The sequence below is a fragment of the Crinia signifera genome, chromosome 7, assembly GCF_055691185.1.
Source record: "Crinia signifera chromosome 7, ASM5569118v1, whole genome shotgun sequence".
NCBI classification, from domain to species: domain Eukaryota; kingdom Metazoa; phylum Chordata; class Amphibia; order Anura; family Myobatrachidae; genus Crinia; species Crinia signifera.
The window spans coordinates 133,099,593-133,112,778 of record NC_139223.1 but is presented as its reverse complement, the minus strand read 5'-3'; the positions used below and the strand labels follow the sequence as shown (position 1 = coordinate 133,112,778).

Genomic DNA, 13,186 nt, shown 5'->3' with positions numbered 1-13,186 from the left:
CGTGCCCAGCTGCCGCCATTTACTGACCAGAACCTTGCTAAATACTTACCTGATCACTGCCTGGATCTTGCTTCATCTTGTGACATCCTGTGCTGTGTTGTGCTGTGTTGTGCTGCTGCAGTGTCATCGAGTTAGAGAGAGAGAGATATAGAGAGAGATAGAGAGGCCTAGTGACAGAGAGTGCTATATTTTGTGCTGCTGCAGTGTAATAGAGTTATAGATAGAGAGATAGAGAGAGATAGAGAGAGAGAGATAGAGAGAGATAGAGAGATAGTGACAGATTGTGCTATATATTTTTTATATAACTGACTGCTGCCCCCCCTTTTGTGCTGATCAGTATAAATTAACTGATCAGCAACTTTTTGGGGGCGCAGGTTTTTTTTTATATATATATATATATATACCTGTCAGTGCTGCTGCTGCAGTGTTATAGAGTGATAGATAGTGAGAGATAGAGAGATAGAGAGATAGAGAGAGATAGTGACAGAGAGTGATAGAGACTGCTATATTTTGTGTCTGCTGCCCCCATTTTGTGCACCCCCAGCAACTTTTTGGGGGTGCAGGGGTTATTTTTCATATATATATAACTCTCAGTGCTGCTGCTGCAGTGTCATAGAGTGATAGATAGTGAGAGATAGAGAGATAGAGAGAGATAGTGACAGAGAGTGCTAAATTTTGTGTCTGCTGCCCCCGCCTTTTGTGCTGATCACTATATCTGAGGTGATCAGCAACTTTTTGGGGGTGCAGAGGTTTTTTTTTTTTTTATATATACCTGCCAGTTGCACTGTCAGTTGCACCAAAGGTTGTGCACCTGCTGCCCCTCACTGGTAATCAGTGTCGCATCACTGATCACCTTTTTTTTTTTTGTGGGTGCTGTGGGGTCTATTTTAAATTTTTTTTTTTACACACACTGTGATTTTGTGGGTGTCCTGTGGCCACTGTGCGCTGATCAGTGACGTACATCACTGATCATCTTTTTCGGCACAGGGTTGATCTATTTTTTTTTTTTTTGATCAAATTCCTGTTGCCTTTGAGCGCTGTTCAGTGACGGACGTTACTGACCAACATCTGTGCTCAATTTTTGGCGCAGGACCTTTTTTTTTTTTTTTTTTAAACCTTCAATTTTTTTTTTTTAACCCCTTCAATTTTTTTCTGCACTACATACACACTACACACTACATACCCCCCGGGTTGAAATAAAGTTTGTACCCCCCCCTACACTATACACGTGTTGAAACATTTCACTACCAGTAACACAAAAATAAAAATGGCATCCCAAATGTCATCCCAAATGTCATCCCAGTCATCCAGAAGAATGTATTCAGTGGAGGAGGCATATGCCATGCTTGCCTCTGACTCTGACACAGCCAGTGATGCAAGCGGGGAATTTGAAGGATTCGTCTTAAGCTCCTCTTCCTCCTCTGGTGATGAGGGACCCCCTCAAAGACGCCCCCGTAGAGCAGCTGAGACCCACCCCCCAATAATTGATCTCGTATGGACCCCACCACCAGACAATTTTGAGCCCCAGGTTCCTGAGTTTTTGGCCATGCCAGGAATCCAATTTGATTCCACAGGTCTCAGAGAAATTGACTTTTTCAAATTATTTTTCTCTGATGATTTTATAAATTTAATGGTGGACCAAACTAATTTATATGCCCAGCAGTTTATTGCTCAAAACCCCACGTCATCATTTGCTAGGTGGACCCCTGTAGATGCAGTAGAGATGATGACGTTTTGGGGTCTGGTGTTTCATATGGGCATAGTAAAAAAGCCAGAAATTAGGCAATATTGGAGTACAGATGTTCTGTACAGCACCCCATTTTACCGTATGGCCATGCCCCGGGCTCGATTTGAGACGATCCTTAAATTTTTGCATTACAACGATAATGCACAGTGCCCACCCAGAGATGATCCCACCTTTGACCGGCTATTCAAAGTCAGGCCGGTCATTGATCATTTCAGTGCCAAATTTGAAGAGATGTACATCCCAGATAAATTCATTTGCATAGACGAGTCCCTTATACATTTTAAAGGAAGGGTTAAATTCCGCCAGTACCTTCCCAGTAAGAGGGCAAGGTATGGCATAAAAATGTATAAGCTGTGTGAAAGCACCTCAGGGTACACTCACAGGTTTAGGGTATATGAAGGGAAGGATTCAAGAATTGAACCACCAGAATGCCCCCCCTCCCTCGTAGGTGTTAGTGGAAAAATTGTCTGGGATTTAGTGCACCCCTTCCTGGATAAAGGTTATCATCTCTATGTGGATAACTTTTACACTAGCATCCCCCTGTTTAAGGCCCTTGGTTCAAGAGGTACAGCAGCTTGCGGTACTGTGCGCAAGAACCAAAGAGGCCTCCCAAAAATGCACATTGCCCAAGTAATGAGAAGGGGTGAAAGCAGGGGAATATGCACCGAAAATATGTTGTTGGTCAAATATAAGGACAAGAGGGATGTCCTTATACTGACAACAATTCACGGAGACAGTACCACCTCCGTCCCTGTACCAGTACCCACACCTCAAAACCTAATTGTATCCTGGATTACAATAGGTACATGGGCGGAGTGGATCTTTCAGATCAGGTACTGAAGCCGTACAGTGCCCTGCGGAAAACAAAAATCTGGTACAAGAAGCTGGCCGTGTATATCATCCAGATGGCACTGTATAACGCTTACGTGCTATTCCGTTCTACCGGCCAGAGGGGGACATTTATGCACTTTCAAGAGGAAGTCATAAAGGGCCTAGTATTTGGGAACCAGCAGGCAGAGGGCCCCAGTACTTCTAGTACTGGCCCCCGTATTGTACCAGGGCAGCATTTTCCGAACGAAATCCCCTCCACTGCAAGAAAGGGCAGGACACAAAAAAGGTGCAAAGTTTGCTATAAAAAGGGAATAAGAAAGGAAACTATTTTCCACTGTGAAACTTGCCCCGACAAACCCGGCCTATGTATAAAGGAGTGTTTTAAAATATACCACACATCTATGGATTATTAGGTTCATCATTTCACCGTGCTTCGGGGGTCTTGCTAATGCCACATAGCACCCACCAACATTCCACCAGAATCTGAGCTGCAAAATCCAAAAATCACTCCTTCCCTTCTGAGTCCTGCCATGCACCCAACTGGTATTTTTTGGTCACATATGAGGCATTGCCATACTCGGGAGAAATTGGGGCACAGATTTTGGGGTGCTTTTTCTCCTTCATACCTTCTGAAAATGAAAAATTTTGAGCCAGAACTGCATTTTTGTGTAAAAAAATGTAATTTTTCATTTTCACTGCCCAGTTGTATCAAAATTGGTGAAACCCCTGGGGGTTTGAAATGTACACTATACCCCTAGATGAATTCCCTGAGGGGTGTAGTTTGCAAAATGGGGTCACTTGTGGGGTGGTTCCACTGTATTGGTGCTTTGGGGGTCTTGCTAATGCGACATAGCACCCACCAACATTCCACCAGAATTTGTGCTGCAAAATCCAAATATCACTCCTTCCCGTCTGAGTCCTGACACTTTTTGGTCACACATGAGGCATTGCCGTACTCGGGAGAAATTGAGGCACAGATTTTGGGGTGCTTTTTCTCCTTCATACCTTCTGAAAATGAAAAATTTTGAGCCAGAACTGCATTTTTGTGTAAAAAAATGTAATTTTTCATTTTCACTGCCCAGTTGTATCAAAATTGGTGAAACCCCTGGGGGTTTGAAATGTACACTATACCCCTAGATGAATTCCCTGAGGGGTGTAGTTTGCAAAATGGGGTCACTTGTGGGGGGGTTCCACTGTATTGGTGCTTGGGGGGTCTTGCTAATGCGACATAGCACCCACCAACATTCCACCACCAAAAATCACTCCTTCCCTTCTGAGTCCTGCCATGCACCCAACTGGTATTTTTTGGTCACATATGAGGCATTGCCATACTCGGGAGAAATTGGGGCACAGATTTTGGGGGGCTTTTTCTCCTTCATACCTTATGAAAATGAAAAATTTTGAGCCAGAACTGCATTTTTGTGTAAAAAAATGTAATTTTTCATTTTCACTGCCCAGTTGTATCAAAATTGGTGAAACCCCTGGGGGTTTGAAATGTACACTAAACCCCTAGATGAATTCCCTGAGGGGTGTAGTTTGCAAAATGGGGTCACTTGTGGGGGGGTTCCACTGTATTGGTGCTTGGGGGGTCTTGGTAATGCGACATAGCACCCACCAAAATTCCACCAGAATCTGAGCTGCAAAATCCAAAAATCACTCCTTCCCTTCTGAGTCCTGCCATGCACCCAAATGGTATTTTTTGGTCACATGTGAGGCATTGCCGTACTCGGGAGAAATTGGGGCACAGATTTTGGGGTGCTTTGTCTCCTTCATTCCTTGTGAAAATGTAAAATTTTGAGCCAGAACTGCATTTTTGTGTAAAAAATGTAATTTTGCATTTGCACAGCCCAGTTGTATCAAAATTGGTGAAACCCCTGGGGGTTTGAAATGTACACTATACCCCTAGATGAATTCCCTGAGGGGTGTAGTTTGCAAAATGGGGTCACTTGTGGGGGGGTTCCACTGTATTGGTGCTTGGGGGGTCTTGCTAATGCGACATAGCACCCACCAAAATTCCACCAGAATCTGAGCTGCAAAATCCAAAAATCACTCCTTCCCTTCTGAGTCCTGCCATGCACCCAACTGGTATTTTTTGGTCACATATGAGGCATTGCCATACTCGGGAGAAATTGGGGCACAGATTTTGGGGTGCTTTTTCTCCTTCATACCTTATGAAAATGAAAAATTTTGAGCCAGAACTGCATTTTTGTGTAAAAAAATGTTATTTTTCATTTGCACAGCCCAGTTGTATCAAAATTGGTGAAACCCCTGGGGGTTTGAAATGTACACTATACCCCTAGATGAATTCCCTGAGGGGTGTAGTTTGCAAAATGGGGTCACTTGTGGGGGGGTTCCACTGTATTGGTGCTTGGGGGGTCTTGCTAATGCAACATAGCACCCACCAACATTCCACCAGAATCTGAGCTGCAAAATCCAAAAATCACTCCTTCCTTTCTGAGTCCTGCCATGCACCCAAATGGTATTTTTTGGTCACATGTGAGGCATTGCCGTACTCGGGAGAAATTGGGGCACAGATTTTGGGGTGCTTTTTCTCCTTCATACCTTCTGAAAATGAAAAATTTTGAGCCAGAACTGCATTTTTGTGTAAAAAATTTAATTTTTAATTTTCACTGCCCAGTTGTACCACAATTGGTGAAACCCCTGGGGGTTTGAAATGTACACTATACCCCTAGATGAATTCCCTGAGGGGTGTAGTTTGCAAAATGGGGTCACTTGTGGGGGGGTTCCTAACTTTTAGCATCTTATGGTGCCTAGAAACCTACATGGGGCCTAAAAAATAATCTCATAAAAAGGAGGCTCCAAAATCAAGTAGGTGCTCCTTCTATTATGAAGCCTGTGGTTTGGTCAACGTGCACACTAGGGCCACATATAGGATATTTATGAAAACAAAAGAATTGGGGGAATCAATTTTTAGTCACATTTCTCTAGTAAAATGTACTGTGTTCCTTAGAAAAATGTATTAAAATTGCAAATCTGCAAAAAAAAAAAAATTTTGAAATTTCACCTACACTTTGTTTTAATTCCTGTGAAACACCTAAAGGGTTAACAAACTTCCAAAATGCTGTTTTGAATACTGTGAGGGGTGCAGTTTTTGAAATGGCATCATTTATGGGGGTGTCTCACATACAAGTCCCTCAAAGTCACATCAGAACTGAACTGGTCCCTAAAAAAATCAGTGTTTGAAATTTTTTTGAAAAATTGAGAATTTGCTAATCATATTGTAAGCCTCCTAGTGTCCAAAAAAATTAAAAGGAAGTTGAAATAATGATGGAAACATAAAGTAGACATATGGTCTATGTTAGTTATTAACTATTTTGAGTGGTATGATTATTTGTCTCACAAGCAGAAAATTTAACATTTTGCAAATTGCTAAATTTAACATTTTTTTACGACATTTTGGTATTTTTCACAAAAAAACACAGACTGTATCGACCCAAATTTACCACTAATTTGAAGTACAATGTGTCACGAAAAAACAATCTCAAAATCACTGGGATAAGTAAAAGCAAAAAAAGTTATCCCCACTTAAGTGATACATGTCAGATTTGAAAAAAAGGGCTTTGTCAGGAACGCAAAAACTGGCTCTGTCAGGAAGGGGTTAAATACCATTCACATAAATCAACCCGTTTAATCCCCTGAACACGTTTCAAGGCAGAACGCAGGGGACAGCCTATCACAGGTCTGTAATCTGTTGGTTTTACTAAATACCGTTTCAGAGCCATTCTCACTGCATAAAAAAAACGTCTCGGAAACGTGTAGGACTCTGCTTTTTAAACGTTTTGAAATACCGGTTATCTTTAACCGGTAAATGAACTCTGGCGCTTTCCCACTGCAGCCTTAAACGTTTTAAAATGGGGAAAAAAACGGCAATATACCGTTTAACAAGTGCGGTGTGAAAGGTGTATCAGTGTCTTTATACTGTAGGTATATCTTTGATCAGTCTACAATATAGCTGGATTTCATGTATTACTCAACTACTGTTAACCAAGATGACCTTAACCCCTTCCTGACACAGCCAGTTTTTGCCTTCCTGACAGAGCCCTTTTTTTCAAATCTGACATGTATCACTTAAGTGGGGATAACTTTTTTTTGCTTTTACTTATCCCAGTGATTTTGAGATTGTTTTCTCGTGACACATTGTACTTCAAGTTAGTGGTAAATTTGGGTCGATACAGTCTGTGTTTTTTTGTGAAAAATACCAAAATGTCGTAAAAAAATGGAAAATTTAGCAATTTGCAAAATGTTAAATTTTCTGCTTGTGAGACAAATAATCATACCACTCAAAATAGTTAATAACTAACATAGACCATATGTCTACTTTATGTTTCCATCATTATTTCAACTTCCTTTTAATTTTTTTGGATACTAGGAGGCTTACAATATGAATAGCAAATTCTCAAATTTTCAAGAAAATTTCAAACACTGATTTTTTTAGGGACCAGTTCAGTTCTGATGTGACTTTGAGGGACTTGTATGTGAGACACCCCCATAAATGATGCCATTTCAAAAACTGCACCCCTCACAGTATTCAAAACAGCATTTTGGAAGTTTGTTAACCCTTTAGGTGTTTCACAGGAATTAAAACAAAGTCCCTTTGTTTTAAAGGGACTTTAAATTTCAATTTTCAATTTTAAAGGGACTTTAAATTTCAAAATGAAATTTCAATTTCATTTTTTTTGCAGATTTGCAATTTTAATACATTTTTCTAAGGAACACAGTAGATTTTACTAGAGAAATGTGACTAAAAATTGATTCCCCCAATTCTTTTGTTTTCATAAATATCCTATATGTGGCCCTAGTGTGCACGATGACCAAACCACAGGCTTCATAATAGAAGGAGCACCTACTTGATTTTGGAGCCTCCTTTTTATGAGATTATTTTTTAGGCACCATGTAGGATTCTAGGCACCATAAGATGCTAAAAGTTAGGAACCCCCCCCACAAGTGACCCCATTTTGCAAACTACACCCCTCAGGGAATTCATATAGGGGTTGGTGTACATTTCAAACCCCCAGGAGTTTCACCAATTGTGGTACAACTGGGCAGTGAAAATGAAAAATTAAATTTTTTACACAAAAATGCAGTTCTGGCTCAAAATTTTTCATTTTCACAAGGAATGAAGGAGACAAAGCACCCCAAAATCTGTGCCCCAATTTCTCCCGAGTACGGCAATGCCTCACATGTGACCAAAAAATACCATTTGGGTGCATGGCAGGACTCAGAAGGGAAGGAGTGATTTTTGGATTTTGCAGCTCAGATTCTGGTGGAATGTTGGTGGGTGCTATGTCGCATTAGCAAGACCCCCCAAGCACCAATACAGTGGAACCTCCCCACAAGTGACCCCATTTTGCAAACTACACCCCTCAGGGAATTCATCTAGGGGTATAGTGTACATTTCAAACCCCCAGGGGTTTCACCAATTTTGATACAACTGGGCTGTGCAAATGAAAAATTAAATTTTTTACACAAAAATGCAGTTCTGGCTAAAAAAATTTAATTTTCACAAGGAATGAAGGACACAAAGCACCCCAAAATCTGTGCCCCAATTTCTCCCGAGTACGGCAATGCCTCACATGTGACCAAAAAATACCATTTGGGTGCATGGCAGGACTCAGAAGGGAAGGAGTGATTTTTGGATTTTGCAGCTCAGATTCTGGTGGAATGTTGGTGGGTGCTATGTCGCATTAGCAAGACCCCCCAAGCACCAATACAGTGGAACCTCCCCACAAGTGACCCCATTTTGCAAACTACACCCCTCAGGGAATTCATCTAGGGGTATAGTGTACATTTCAAACCCCCAGGGGTTTCACCAATTTTGATACAACTGGGCTGTGCAAATGAAAAATTACATTTTTTACACAAAAATGCAGTTCTGGCTCAAAATTTTTCATTTTCACAAGGAATGAAGGAGACAAAGCACCCCAAAATCTGTGCCCCAATTTCTCCCGAGTACGGCAATGCCTCACATGTGACCAAAAAATACCATTTGGGTGCATGGCAGGACTCAGAAGGGAAGGAGTGATTTTTGGATTTTGCAGCTCAGATTCTGGTGGAATGTTGGTGGGTGCTATGTCGCATTAGCAAGACCCCCCAAGCACCAATACAGTGGATCCCCCCCCACAAGTGACCCCATTTTGCAAACTACACCCCTCAGGGAATTCATCTAGGGGTATAGTGTACATTTCAAACCCCCAGGGGTTTCACCAATTTTGATACAACTGGGCAGTGAAAATGAAAAATTACTTTTTTTTACACAAAAATGCAGTTCTGGCTCAAAATTTTTCATTTTCAGAAGGTATGAAGGAGAAAAAGCACCCCAAAATCTGTGCCCCAATTTCTCCCGAGTACGGCAATGCCTCATGTGTGACCAAAAAGTGGCAGGACTCAGAAGGGAAGGAGTGATATTTGGATTTTGCAGCACAGATTCTGGTGGAATGTTGGTGGGTGCTATGTCGCATTAGCAAGACCCCCCAAGCACCAATACAGTGGAACCCCCCCACAAGTGACCCCATTTTGCAAACTACACCCCTCAGGGAATTCATCTAGGGGTATAGTGTACATTTCAAACCCCCAGGGGTTTCACCAATTTTTATACAACTGGGCAGTGAAAATGAAAAATTACATTTTTTTACACAAAAATGCAGTTCTGGCTCAAAATTTTTCATTTTCAGAAGGTATGAAGGAGAAAAAGCACCCCAAAATCTGTGCCCCAATTTCTCCCGAGTACGGCAATGCCTCACATGTGACCAAAAAATACCAGTTGGGTGCATGGCAGGACTCAGAAGGGAAGGAGTGATTTTTGGATTTTGCGGCTCAGATTCTGGTGGAATGAATGGTGGGTGCTATGTGGCATTAGCAAGACCCCCGAAGCATGGTGAAATTATGAACCTAATAATCCATAGATGTGTGGTATATTTTAAAACACTCCTTTATACATAGGCCGGGTTTGTCGGGGCAAGTGTCACACTGGAAAATAGTTTGCTTTCTTATTCCCTTTTTATAGCAAACTTTGCACCTTTTTTGTGTCCTGCCCTTTTTTCCAGTGGAGGGGATTTCATCAGGAAAATGCTGCCCTGGTACAATACGGGGGCCAGTACTAGAAGTACTGGGGCCCTCTGCCTGCTGGTTCCCAAATATTAGGCCCTTTATGACTTCCTCTTGAAAGTGCATAAATGTCCCCCTCTGGCCGGTAGAACGGAATAGCACGTAAGCGTTATACAGTGCCATCTGGATGATATACACGGCCAGCTTCTTGTACCAGATTTTTGTTTTCCGCAGGGCACTGTACGGCTTCAGTACCTGATCTGAAAGATCCACTCCGCCCATGTACCTATTGTAATCCAGGATACAATTAGGTTTTGAGGTGTGGGTACTGGTACCTCGTACAGGGACGGAGGTGGTACTGTCTCCGTGAATTGTTGTCAGTATAAGGACATCCCTCTTGTCCTTATATTTGACCAACAACATATTTTCGGTGCATATTCCCCTGCTTTCACCCCTTCTCATTACTTGGGCAATGTGCGTTTTTGGGAGGCCTCTTTGGTTCTTGCGCACAGTACCGCAAGCTGCTGTACCTCTTGAACCAAGGGCCTTAAACAGGGGGATGCTGGTGTAAAAGTTATCCACATAGAGGTGATAACCTTTATCCAGGAAGGGGTGCACTAAATCCCAGACAATTTTTCCACTAACACCTACGAGGGAGGGGGGGCATTCTGGCGGTTCAATTCTTGAATCCTTCCCTTCATATACCCTAAACATGTGGGTGTACCCTGAGGTGCTTTCACACAGCTTATACATTTTTATGCCATACCTTGCCCTCTTACTGGGAAGGTACTGGCGGAATTTAACCCTTCCTTTAAAATGTATAAGGGACTCGTCTATGCAAATAAATTTTTCAGGGATGTACATCTCTGCAAATTTGGCACTGAAATGATCAATGACCGGCCTGACTTTGAATAGCCGGTCAAAGGTGGGATCATCTCTGGGTGGGCACTGTGCATTATCGTTGTAATGCAAAAATTTAAGGATCATCTCAAAACGAGCCCGGGTCATGGCCATACGGTAAAATGGGGTGCTGTACAGAACATCTGTACTCCAATATTGCCTAATTTCTGGCTTTTTTACTATGCCCATATGAAACACCAGACCCCAAAACGTCATCATCTCTACTGCATCTACAGGGGTCCACCTAGCAAATGATGACGTGGGGTTTTGAGCAATAAACTGCTGGGCATATAAATTAGTTTGGTCCACCATTAAATTTATAAAATCATCAGAGAAAAATAATTTGAAAAAGTCAATTTCTCTGAGACCTGTGGAATCAAATTGGATTCCTGGCATGGCCAAAAACTCAGGAACCTGGGGCTCAAAATTGTCTGGTGGTGGGGTCCATACGAGATCAATTATTGGGGGGGGGGGGTCTCAGCTGCTCTACGGGGGCGTCTTTGAGGGGGTCCCTCATCACTAGAGGAGGAAGAGGAGCTTAAGATGAATCCTTCAAATTCCCCGCTTGCCTCACTGGCTGTGTCAGAGTCAGAGGCAAGCATGGCATATGCCTCCTCCGCTGAATACATTCTTCTGGATGACTGGGATGACATTTGGGATGCCATTTTTATTTTTGTGTTTCTGGTAGTGAAATGTTTCAACACGTGTATAGTGTAGGGGGGGTACAAACTTTATTTCAACCAGGGGGGTATGTAGTGTGTAGTGTGTATGTAGTGCAGAAAAAAAAAAAAATACTTTATACAGGAATTTGATCCCAATAAAAATAAAAAAAAATTGATGGGGTTAAAAAAAAAAAAAAAAAATTGAAGGGGTAAAAAAAAAAAAAAAAAAAAAAGGTCCTGCGCCAAAAATTGAGCACAGATGTTGGTCAGTAACGTCCGTCACTGAACAGCGCTCAAAGGCAACAGGAATTTGATAAAGAAAAAAAAAAAAAAAATAGATCAACCCTGTGCCGAAAAAGCTGATCAGTGATGTACGTCACTGATCAGCGCACAGTGGCCACAGGACACCCACAAAATCACAGTGTGTGTAAAAAAAAATTAAAAAAAGACCCCACAACACCCTCAAAAAAAAAAAAAGGTGATCACTGATGCGACACTGATTACCAGTGAGGGGCAGCAGGTTCACAACCTTTGGTGCAACTGACAGTGCAACTGGCAGCAACTGACAGGTATATATAAAAAAAAAAAAACTCTGCACCCCCAAAAAGTTGCTGATCACCTCAGATATAGTGATCAGCACAAAAGGCGGGGGCAGCAGACACAAAATATAGCACTCTCTATCACTCTCTGTCACTATCTCTCTCTATCTCTCTCTATCTCTCTATCTCTCACCATCTATCACTCTATGACACTGCAGCAGCAGCACTGACAGTTATATATATAAAAAATAACCCCTGCACCCCCAAAAAGTTGCTGGGGGTGCACAAAAGGGGGGCAGCAGACACAAAATATAGCACTCTCTATCACTCTCTGTCACTATCTCTCTCTATCTCTCTCTATCTCTCTCTATCTCTCACTATCTATCACTCTATGACACTGCAGCAGCAGCACTGACAGGTATATATATTAAAAAAAAAAACTGCGCCCCCAAAAAGTTGCTGATCAGTTAATTTATACTGATCAGCACAAAAGGGGGGGCAGCAGTCAGTTATATAAAAAATATATAGCACAATCTGTCACTATCTCTCTATCTCTCTCTATCTCTCTCTCTCTCTCTCTATAACTCTATCACACTGCAGCAGCACAAAATATAGCACTCTCTGACACTATCTCTCTCTATCTCTCTATCTCTCTCTATCTAACGCTATTACACTGCAGCAGCACAACACAGGAAGTCACAAGTAGTAACAGGATCCAGGAAGCATCCAGCACGCTACAAGCAGTGATCAGGTAAGTATTCTGCAAGGATCAGGTCAGTATATCACGGCAGCTAGGTACGGTGACCGCACTGCACGCAATTCCAGACTGGAATGGCGTCTGCAGTGCAGTCACCGTTAGTTTAAATCCCCCTCCATGGCTGTGATTGGTTCGTCGGTCCGACGAACCAATCACGGCCTTTGGGGGCGGGGTGAGGTGGGGTGACACCAGTGTCACCCTTACACCCCGTGGTGATTGGTGCTGTACTTTACAGCACCAATCACCTCCGATCCCTGTGTCACCGGCGAACGTTATTCGCCGGTGACACAGAAAACGCTGTAATTGGCTGTTCACACTGAACAGCCAATCACAGCGATCGCCGACGGGGGGGCGGCATCGCAGCCCCCCCTGGGCATGCAGGGACATGTCTGCTGTCAGGGACAGCAGACATGTTTAAACTGTCACCGCGTCTATAGACGCGGTGACAGTTTAAAGCCATGACGTACATTTACGCCATGTGTCGGGAAGTACTTCCCGACCATGACGTAAATGTACGTCAAATGTCGGGAAGGGGTTAAATAGATCTCCTCATCATACATTTAGATAGATGTATAGACAGGGCTATTTTTCAGCAGGCTCCAGCAGGAACTGTGGCCCTTATTCTAGTTCACTCTTTCTGACAAAATATTTCTTAGATGGACAAAACCATGTGCACTGCAGGTGA

The 13,186-nt window shown here is 42.5% G+C and overlaps 1 protein-coding gene across 1 annotated transcript in view; it reads right to left on the bottom strand.

Moving 5' to 3' along the window:
- ORC4 (origin recognition complex subunit 4) overlaps positions 1 to 13,186 on the bottom strand; it is a 72,639-nt gene that overhangs the window by 23,461 nt on the left and 35,992 nt on the right. The window lies entirely within an intron of this gene.